This window comes from Asparagus officinalis, chromosome 4, assembly GCF_001876935.1.
Source record: "Asparagus officinalis chromosome 4, Aspof.V1, whole genome shotgun sequence".
NCBI lineage: Eukaryota > Viridiplantae > Streptophyta > Magnoliopsida > Asparagales > Asparagaceae > Asparagus > Asparagus officinalis.
The window spans coordinates 78,637,749-78,649,338 of NC_033797.1; the positions used below are offsets into that span (position 1 = coordinate 78,637,749).

An 11,590-nucleotide genomic window follows, 5' to 3' on the forward strand; every position below is an offset into this window, starting at 1 on the left:
ACAGTCCTTTTGTCTGCACGCACACGGTCGCAGGCTAACCGCACACGGTCGCAGAGTAGAGCCTCAACATCATCATAAGGACATGTATCAGTTTGTGTTATGTAGTATAGTATTGCCTTTATATTATCTGTTTGACTGGTTATCATGTATCAGTTTTTGTCATGTATTATAGTATTGCCTTTATATTATCTGTTTGACTGGTTATCATGTATCAGTTTTTGTCATGTATTATAGTATTGCCTTTATATTATCTGTTTGACTGGTTATCATGTATCAGTTTTTGTCATGTATTATAGTATTGCCTTTATATTATCTGTTTGACTGGTTATCATGTATCAGTTTGTGTCATGTATTATAGTATTGCCTTTATATTATCTGTTTGACTGGTTATCATGTATCAGTTTTTGTCATGTATTATAGTTTTGTTGGGTACTCATTATGTTTTCAAAGTATAGATGACAAAAGGATTACGTAAGAGAGCGCTTGAGAGACTTATTGGTAGACATTCTGGAGGCGACGCACATGGCTCTACGTCAGGTATTTTTATTTATTTATTATATCTGTACATTTCTATAAACTATTAATACGAGCCTAACATTATTTTTTCACATTTCCTACGCAGGCCGCATCGCTGCTACACATGACGGGCCGCCACAGGACACAGGACGAGGAGATGCTCCACCTGATGCGGAGACACTCGTTGATCCTGCCCAGCATGCAGAGATGCCGCCGTCGCCTCCTCAGGCTGCAGATGTATTGGAGGAGCGCCGATATGAGCCATATAGCGCAGCTGTAGAAGCTGCGCCACTACCGCCGGATTCTATTCCGGATCAGCGAGCCCACGACCCGGCCAAGGTGAAGGAGGATTGGGATGCTTATCATGATTTGCGACTTATCGCACAGCAGAGGTATGAACAAGCAAGGCGTAGATGCCTCGAATTGAAAGGTGTGTATAGATTTTTATAGTTTATATGTTAATATTTTAATTTGTATTATCGATATTGATTGATTTATATTTCGCCTGAATTTCATTTTTTCGTAGGTACCGAGCGACCTACTAGGCGCGGCCGCAGTAGTACCAAGCCACAGAACCTCGTCCCAGATATTCGTCGGAGGGCCGTGATCCGATGGGAGAACGGTGTGCCTGTCGGGCCATTTGCTAACTCTTTCAACAATTTCCTCGCCGCTTTAGCCAGGAGACATGATTTCTTCAACATATATTTGACGTGGAAGTCGCAGCGGATTGATGCGCTGGTGGCTTGTTGGCGATATATATGTGTGAGTCATTTATTTTAATTCTCATAATTATTAGTCATTTTATTATTTTGTTTAACACACTGATTTGTATCTCTTTTTTCATTGTATGCTGAAGCGATTTTTCTTTCTTGACGATTACGCTTATGCCTGGACTTACTGCTTCACGCAAATCAATCTATCGTTCAAGAGGTGGCGGTCAGAGCTGAAGAAAAAATATTTTACTCAAAGAACAGAAGATTGGGAGCGTTACTGGCATCTTGACGAGCGCGCCGATGGAGTTGATTTTTTTGCACTTTGCGATTATTGGGACACGGCCGAAGCTCAGGTATTATTGAAGTATATATCTTTGTTTATTGTTTGAAATTCTATATTATATCTGTTTAACATTCTTTTGCAGGAACAAGCTGAAATAGCAAGGAGGAACCGCAATGCGCCCCGCAGTTACGAGCATCACGGGGGCTCCAGGTCCTTCAGCCAGCATTATCATCAATTGGCGCTTGAGGTATATAATATATTAGCTCTTAGGTTATCAATTTGAGTATAATTTATGTGTTATGAGTTAATGATATATGTGAATAAAATAGGGAAGGGGAGAACTCGGGCATTTTGCAGATCGTATTCTGACTGGTTGGAGACCAAATTACGCCGATGAAGTGAAGAAAGCGCAGAACCGGGATCTGGCTGTAAGTAGCAGTTAATTTGTATATTTAATTTTTATACCAATGCATTTTAAATGTGTTAGAATTGACCGGGTTGTTTTGGTATATCGCAGGAGAAATTACATGCTAAGGTGCAGGAGCAATTATCACAGACTCAGGTCGATTCTAACACTCCGACCCGATTAAGTAGAGAGGAGGAGGATAGCATCATCGAGACGGTCATTGGACCGAGTAGGAGGAACAGATACAGGTGGAGAGGATCCGAGCATCGGCCGTACGAGTCCGGTACTAGCACCTACGAGTCTGCAGCTCCACCAGGATGCAGTTCTTCTCAAGACCCGACTATGGAGCAGCGGATGAAAGCGATGGAAGATTGGCAGTCGCGTCGGGAGTCGGAGCTACTCCAGATGGCGGAGGAAGAATGGAGGCGTCGGGAGCAGAGGGAGCTGGAATTCACCCAGTTCATATCGACTCTACCTTCTGATGCTCAGGAGGCATATAGGAGACGGTTTTTGGCGGATCAGGTAATATATATATATATGTATATTTCTTTTTTAATTAAATGAATTAAATATAAAATTCTTACTTAGTTACGAGTATGCCGTGTGACTAAATGATATCACACAAACTGTTACACACAAACTATATCTCTCTCCGAAACACAACTAAAATTATATACTTAATGTTTTTATGTGATGGTGGTGTTGATGGTGCGTGCATGCGTAGCGATGGTTGTATTGGATAGTGAGTTGGTTAGTTAGTTGTTATTTTGTTTTGTTGTGGGGCGTTCGTGTGTAGGGTCGTTGGTTATGTTGTTGGTTGGTGGGTGTTTTCGTCGTGGTGGTGGTGGTGGTGGTGATGATGATGGAGGGGGAGGGGGTGGGGGGGGTAGGAGTTTGGTTGGTTCGTGGGTGGGGGATTGTTATTGTAGTGGTGGTGGTGTTGTTATTGTTGTGTTGTGGTGTTGCATGTGTTGTATTGTCGTGATCGTTATGTGCGTGCTTGATGTTGGGTTTGGTCGTGGTGGGGGAGGGGGAAGTGTGGAGATTGGGTTGAGCTGGGTACTCGTGCGTGCGTGTGTGCGTGTCGGTGGAGATAGGTACGGGTGCGTGCGTTGTTAAAAACATGTGCGTGCTTGCGTATAATACATAAAAATATGCCATGATACTCTCTCTGAATCATATAACATGTAAGAATATGCCATGATACTCTATTATTGCTATACTTGCATGTTATGCCTTGTTGTTTTACAATTTGTTACTTTACTGTAAAATTCAGTTTTTGATGATGTACGTATTGCTCTATAACGTTTTATTTATTTTTTTAGGCTGGGACTTCTCGACAAGGTGGAGTTGGTGATGAGGATGAGGATGATGATGATCGGGACTGAGTTTATTTGTTTTAACATTAAAAACAATGGGTGTGTTGTATAAACATTTCTAATGTTGGGTGTGCTGTATAAACATTTCTAATGTTGGGTGTGCTATATAAACATTTCTAATGTTGGGTGTGCTGTATAAACATTTCTAATGTTGGGTGTGCTGTATAAACATTTCTAATGTTGGGTGTGCTGTATAAACATTTCTAATGTTGGGATATTTATTATGTTTTTAGTGAAATAATTGTTATATATGCGTGAAATATGTGTTATATGTGCTTGTGTTGGGTAAATTTATTGTACAGGTTATTGTTGTGAAATATATTGTACAGGAATTTCTTATTTTCAAAAAAATTTTAAAAAAAATTCAGATTATTTTTAGCGACGGATATTCCGTCGCTAAAAGCTCTTTTAGCGACGGAAAACTGACACGCTAGATGTGCACTAAACAACTTTTAGCAACGGATTTTCCGTCGCCAATATATATTGGCGACGGAAAATTATATAGCGACGGAAATAGGGCGACGGAAATACGGTCGCCAAAAGAATATTTTGGCGACGGAAAATCCGTCGCCAAAAAATATAGCGACGGTTAATTGTATAGCGATGGAAAATACCGTCGTCAAAAAATAATAATTTGGCGACGAATTTTCCGTCGCTATATATCCGTCGCTATAAATTAGCGACGGATTTGCCGTCGCTAAAGGTAGATTTACCTACCCTGACAATAGTGACGGAGTTTTAGCGACGGAATTTCTTTTTTTCCGTCGCTAAAACTTTTAGCGACGGATTTTGGACTTTTGGCAACGGATTTTTCCGTCGCCAATAGTCCCCTTTGCAGTAGTGTCACCACACACTCCTCTCGGTGTACAAGTGTATTACAAAGTGTATCTAACAATAAGCACAAATACAATAATTGATTGTTCTCTAATATGGATGAGAACACAATGAAAGCTCACACTCAATGTTACAATCTCTCACAACCCTAATATACTATGTATGCAAATACAATAAGCTCAAAGTGGGTGTGTGTAACAATGAGATAAAATCAAATCTAAACTCAATATAAAACTAGCTTTAATAGAAATGATAATCAATAAATAATTATAAGTAAAAGCTAGAGTTGAGTTTAGGAAAACTTCTCTAGATCAAGATGGAGAGATGGAGATTTGAGCCCAAACAAGAAGATGATCTCCTCCACTTGTGAAAACCAAAACAGCTTTTAAACCAAACTCAAAACAACCATAAACCCTTGTTAAAAACTTTCTTAAACTTGTTCAAAACATTCTCATGGTTACTAAGATAGAAAGGGGGTTTGGGGGTTTATATAGGAAGAGGAAACAATAGCAAAAACCCCAAACAAAACAACAAAAATCCCAGAAAAACATGAAACAGATTCTGTACCCAATATGACCGTTGGGAGTTCGACGGTCGACCGAAAATATTCGCGGTCGACCGCGATCCAGATCCCAGACTGAGAAATGAGCAAAGACTTATTCGGTCGACCGGTGCGGTCGACCGATGGAAATTTTGAGCTCTCGGTCGACCGCGACGGTCGACCGACAAACCCTCTGCTGCCCACTTACCAATGAACACATGAGCGGTCGACCGGTGCGGTCGACCGAAATATGATACTACAGAAAAAACAGTTTTTAAAAGCTGATTTTTGAGACTTTGGAAAATTATTAAAAATAACAAATGAAGTCCAAAAATAATAAAACTTTGGGAAATGTATATAAACATGTAAATGAACATGTTACAAAAAGAATTTTCCAAATTGCATTTCCCATTTCTGAAAAATCATCATTTTGTAAAATAGTCCAAAACACGAAAATGTAAACATATGAATTTTGACATTTAGGCTAAACCATGTTTTGAAATTTTGCACAATAATTTTGTAGACTTAATAAAATTTGTATATGTTTATTGTTAAGTCCAAAAACTAAGAATATAGTATTTTTATAAATACAATAGAAAATAAAACATATGAGTATGTATATGAAAATATATTTGTTTCATATCTAAGTAGATAAACCAAAACACAATAATAAATATGAAATATGTAATCTCATATTTATAAACATGAAAAACCAAAAACTATGCATGTATATATATAACTATATATATGCATAGAAACCAAAACTTATGTATATATATAACTATATATATATACGAAGAAACCAATAAATGTGTGTGTATATGATATTGAGCTTAGAGTATCTAACACACATAATATAAAATCTAAACTAGTTACCCAAGCTTGATCTTGATCTTCAATTAAGCTTGACTTGGTACACATGCGGATGAAGCTTGAACTTGATCTTTAACTTTGAATTACAAGGCTTCACCGACATTCCGCCAACCTCCTTTGGATATGATCGTTGAAGCTCGATTCCATCCATCTTCCAACATATTGTTTTCCTAGAATAAATATAAAACACAAACACCAGATAAACAATATTAGATGTAAATTGTTTGTAAATCATCATCAAAATAAGAAGGCCAACAGCTTCATCGCTGGAGATTATGCCCAAATGGGACTTGAAGTAGATCAGGTGCTGAGTGGGCGAATCCTTCCCTTCAAATGACGTGAAGTTAATCAGGTTGAACTTTATCGGATACGGGATCGACTTCCACTCTCTTTGGTAAGGACATAGAATATCGGTCTTCTTCACCTCTCGAGTAGACATGAGAGCGTTGATTTTGCTTTCGAAATTTTTCATCTTCTCGTCCTTGTCTGTATCATGCTTTGGACGATTTCTAAGAGGAGCAACGTGGCCACCCCCGGCATTGTCATCTTCGGTGGGACCACCCCCAGTGTCGTTACCTTTAGTGGGGCCACCCCCAACGTTTTGATCAACGGGAGGGTTATCCGCATTAAGGTGTTCATCCATGTCTGAATTGTCACCTATCCGATAGGCATTATTGTGACGACTAGATTCACCAATTTGATTAGACATGGCCCGAATCTGTTGGTCATGTTCTTCCCTTATCTGTTGCATAGTCATTTCCATTTCGATTTTGAATGCTTCTTTCTGCTTGACTAGAGCATCCTCAACCATTTTGACTACTTCCTCGATGTTAATCATAAACACTTCGCAGGATTATCCTGGACTGGATACCGTTTTGCCAGAAGCAACTGCAATGTTACCATCTGACGCTTCATCATCCGAGGATAATCCCCTCTGCATTCTCTGATAATCCCTACGTCTAGTAGTCCCTGCGCGTAGCCGAGTTAGACAATGCGATACGAGCAGGTCAGAACTAGAAGGTCGAGCCAACTTTCCCTTATCAGCCATGTTAATTGTGACTTCTGGAAGTTCGTCATCTTGAACAGCTGATCGTTTCTTACGGAGACGCTCTGGTTTGGACTTAGCCTTTCCGTTAGAGATTCTCTCGAATACCGAGACCCTCTGTAGAGCGGTCTTGGGGCAGCTACACATTGATAATACTGCCCTGATGATCTTGGTACATAGACAATAAAAGTCCATCTCCCGGGAATCTCTCTTTTGAGGTTTGTTCGTACCCCCAGCCCGGTAGTACAACTTATTGGCATGATGACCGGAGTAATCTATCGCGTGTTGGCACGACTTCTCAGGTATAACGTCATCGTCTAACGAACATGTTTCCTTCTGAGGACTTGTTGCCTTGATGGCGTTCTCAAGAGTCACACGTTTGGAGCCACGCTTTCGTGAGGTAGGGCCTTAACGGGCTCTTGGATGCTGACTTGCAGTGCGAGGCGGTCAGTTACAGGAGTTTTCCCATTATAGAAAGGCTCTGACTTGTTGCGAGGGCACGTACGACCACCAACTCGAGTAGTTACTCGGGATTCAGTCACTGGACCCAAGAGTTCTTCGATCAGAACTTTGCCTCGATCCTCATGCAAAGGACTCAGGCGATCCACCATCCTCATCTTGAATCGGGACAAATCCACGCTGTCGTGGGGCTCCACTGGAGGTTCGGGATCAATTGAAGTAGGGGCGGAACTCGATGGAATCGGAAAAATAGGTGCAGAATGTCTCCTGTCTTGGCCCTGGCGTGGGTCAGACCTATGTGACCCGCAGTTGGGAGGGTCAGACTTGAGTGACCCGCGGCTTGGAGGGTCAGACTTGAGTGACTCACGGCTTGGAGGGTTAGACTTGAGTGACCCGCGGCTTGGAGGGTCAGACTTGAGTGACCCGCGGCTTGGAGGGTCAGACTTGAGTGATCCGCGGCTTGGAGGGTCAGACTTGAGTGACCCGCGTTTTTTGATCTTTTCGGCCGCCATCTTGGACTTTGGCTTCCAAGTTTGATGCAGTCTTAGTTGTTTCTTGGCTATGTCCTTTTGCATCTTTTGTGCCTTTTGCACAAGAATTCACGCATGCGCAAGCAGTGCGTGACGCTTCTGGATTCGCTCCTCAAGAGTTGAACGGATCCTTTTGACTTGGATCCATTCACTTCTTGATGATTTGGAGGAGGGGGCGTTTGCTCGTTGTTGGGGCGCTTGTTGTTCCCTGAATTTTAGATGCGTCCGGTAACAGATCCTGTCTACTGGCTCCAAAGCCTTAGCGAGTTGGCTCGCGAGGCATTGACGTTGCCTTTGATGTGCTCTCTTTGACAGGATTGGCGCGGCTTCAGCGACTATCTCCTTGATTGAGGAGGAGTCCAGATTTGTAGATCCTGCCTCGTTGGAGGCCGGAGGGGCGTTGCAAGGAGTGATTACTGTTAGATCCTAGAGGGAGGGTGATTAGGGTCTTATGCTAATCTAATCCGATTTTATGCCAATTTAAACTAATTCAAACTATTCTTCTTACAAGATAGATATACAATATGTTATAAGCAAGAATAAGCAATATGAGCAAATGAAATATATGAAATATATGCAAGGATATATAAACTAACACAAGAGTGAAATAAACAATCTACAAATGTGATAGGGCAAGTTACGATGGCGACAAGAAAGTAATGAATACTAAGCACAAATGAAACGCTAAAGCAAACTCAAACACAAGCAAATGATCATGGAGTTCGGACCTTCCGTCCTACGTCTCTGCTCCCCACTTCCGGGGAGAAATCCACTATCACAACCGGATTTTCTACACTCGCCCGAATAACGTTTACACTCACAATTTTATTCACGGAGTTCGGTCCCTACGACCTACGTCTCCGCTCCTCACCTCGAGGAAATCTCCACCTCACACTCGGTTTTCTAGCTAACCGAAAACTTTACAATCTCACAATATTATAAATGATTTGTTCTCTACAATAGATGAGAATTGAATGTAAGCTCACACTCAATGTTACAACACTCACCAACCAAAATATACTATGTATGAATACAATAAGCTCAATAGTTGTGTGTGTAAGCAATGAGAAAAATAAGTCTAAACTCAATTTAATCTAGCAAAATAAATATGACATATTATGCATAAACAAGCTAGATAAGAGTTTAAGAAAACTTCTCTAAAACAAGAGTGGAGGGATATAGATTGAAGCCCAAACAAGATTGATGATCTCCTCAAACTCTTGTGAAATTCTCTTCACAAACTTGAAACTTTTAACCCACTTAAAACCAAACTTAAACTCTTTTAAAACTTGTTTAAAATATTTCTTGGATGCCCATGAGAACTGAGATCAATGGGGTATTTATAGCCTCCCAAAACCTCAGCCAAAAACCCCAAAAGAAAAGACCAAAAAGCCCAAGAATCAGAAATCTGATTTTGTACCAAAATGACCGTTGGGGTGAACGGCGGTCGATCGTGGAAAACTCGCGGTCGACCGCTGTAGACGGTAAAAAATACCTCTATGGGTCTACAGGGAATTTGTCTACGAGAAGAGTTGAAAGTTTCTGCTGCCCACTCAGGAAAAGACACAGGCGCGGTCGACCGTGGCGGTCGATCGCAAACAGATATAAGAAAATACAGGTTTTGAAAGCAGTTTTCTGATTTTAAAACCCTGTTTAAAAATATCAAATAAATTCCAAAAAATATAAAACTTTGGAAAATGATTATAGACATGATAATACACTTGCTACAAAAACTAGTTTTTAAAAAGGACCTCCCAAATGAAAAATATCATGATTTTGTAAAATAGTCCAAAACATGAAAATGTGAACATATGAGTTTTGACATTTTAGCTTAACCATGTTTTGAAACAATACAAAATGATTTTATAGACTTGAAGAAAGATGTAAACTATTGTTATGAAGTCTATAAACAATGAATACAGTATTTTCACAAATACAATAGAATATGAAACATATGAGTATGAAATTAAACCAAACCAACTTATCCACATAAAAACAAACATGTATGAATATAAATATTTATTTATATGCTTGTAAAAACTTTATTTGTGGATAAACCAAAATAAAAAATGTGTGTGTGTGTATATATATATATATATATATATATATATATATATACATAGAAACTAATAAAATGTGTGTGTATATGATATTGAGCTTAAAGTACTCAACACACATAATATAAACTCCTAAACTAATTATAACCAAGCTTACGATCTTCAACGAAGCTCTATCTAGGTACAATTGCGGATGAAGCTTGAACTTGGATTTTGAATTTTGAATTGCGTAGGCTTCATACCACAATTCCGCCAACCTCCATTTGATATGATCGTTATGGCGCAATTCCATCCATCCTCCAACTTGTTATTTGTCTATAATAAATAAGAAAACACAAATGCTAGACAAACAATATTAGTGATAAATTGTTTGTTAAACATCATCAAAACAAAGAGGCCAACAATTACAGCAGCAAACGGTGCGTTGATCTTCTTGCGCTTGCGAGAGGCGGAGGATTTGGAGAAGGAGGACGACAGATATTCCTCGAACTTGGCCTGCTCGAACTCGTACTCGACCTCTATGTCAACCGGGATCTGGATCCGAGGTTGTGACACGTCAGCCTTCGCAGAAAGGCTATTGGCTGCCACTATGGTCGTCAGTGTGTTTGGGTCAAAAGTTGATGTTTTCATTGCCTTAAATCTATTATAACTTTAATCGTTACAATAAACTCAAATGAATAAAAAAATTAATCTTTTTATAAGATCTCTTTTACAATGAAAATGAAAGATTACAACTCTTGTCAAACTATACACAGATCCTATTTATTAGTCTTTGTTTTGCATAGGATCTTTGCCTGTACCGGGAACGTTGATATCCGTGGACCGTCGCGGATCAGATCCGATTGATAGAAAATTGATAGAGCTCCTACTTCACCAAGTAAGTATTCGTTTGAAGATCTGAAATCGACCAAGCAAAATCAGTAGCTCTTCTCGATATTAAGACCAAGCCTAATCTTGAGGAACAGACGGACGGGGCTTCAGATCTCTCGAACTCTCCCTCTTTATGCTGAAGAACTTCGCCGAGATCAGTTAGCCTCCTCTGAAATTCATGCTCCCTTGCTCTCTAACTCGGCAACACCTCCTCGTCTTGATAATAAATCCGCTCCTGTGAAATGAGCCCCTAGGCCTATATTTATAAGGTTCGGTTGGGGGGTTTTCGTATAAGAATGAGTGATTTGGTCTTATCTTCAGTCAATAATGGCCTAACCACATTTATGGATGATATCCAATCAGTTGGGAAGCTCTGGAACGAACAAATCCCGAGATAATATCAAAAAACGGGTTTTTGAACAATTGGCGTGCGAAACAGGTCGTGCTGACCCGCAGGGGGGGGGGGCCGGGGAGTCTGACCCGCGCTGGCAGCTCCGACCCGCGCTAGCGTGGGTCGGCCGCCTTAGCTGAACTTCTTTTTTTCTTTTTGGCACTTTGCGACTTTTTCGGACTTATATTTTCTGCTGTTTTGCGTATTTGATCGTCTTGTTAACTTGCACGCGTCGTTAACTTGCTTCATGCGCTCGTTAGCTTCTTTACGACACTTGGAACTGACCGACATGTGCGTCGGGCACTTTGGATCTGACCAACAAGCGCGTCGGGCACTTTGGAACTGACCGACAAGCACGTCGGGCACTTTGGATCTGATCGACAAGCGTGTCGGGCACTTTGGATCTGACCGACAAGCGCGTCGGACACTTTGGATCTGACCGACAAGCGTGGTGGGCACTTTGGATCTGACCGACAAGCGAGTCGGGTATTTTGGATCTGACCGACAAGCGCTTCGGGCACTTTGGATCTGACCGACAAGCGTGCCGGTCACTTTTGATCTGACCGACAAGCGCGTCGGGCACTTTGGATCTGACCGATAAGCACACCGAGCACTTTGGATCTGACCGACGTGCACGAGCTGACTGACGAGTGTGTCTGGTCACTTGTGGCAGACTGACGTGCGTGAGCTAAC

General features: G+C 40.9%; 2 long non-coding RNA genes across 2 annotated transcripts; both read left to right on the forward strand.

Annotated features, from left to right (window-relative positions):
• LOC109836027 lies at positions 1,150-1,705 on the forward strand. The gene is made up of 3 exons (XR_002245786.1): positions 1,150-1,278; positions 1,373-1,582; positions 1,655-1,705. It is a non-coding gene; the product is annotated as an uncharacterized LOC109836027 (long non-coding RNA).
• Positions 2,366-3,341, forward strand: LOC109836291. Its single transcript, XR_002245895.1, has 2 exons — positions 2,366-2,440; positions 3,244-3,341. It is a non-coding gene; the product is annotated as an uncharacterized LOC109836291 (long non-coding RNA).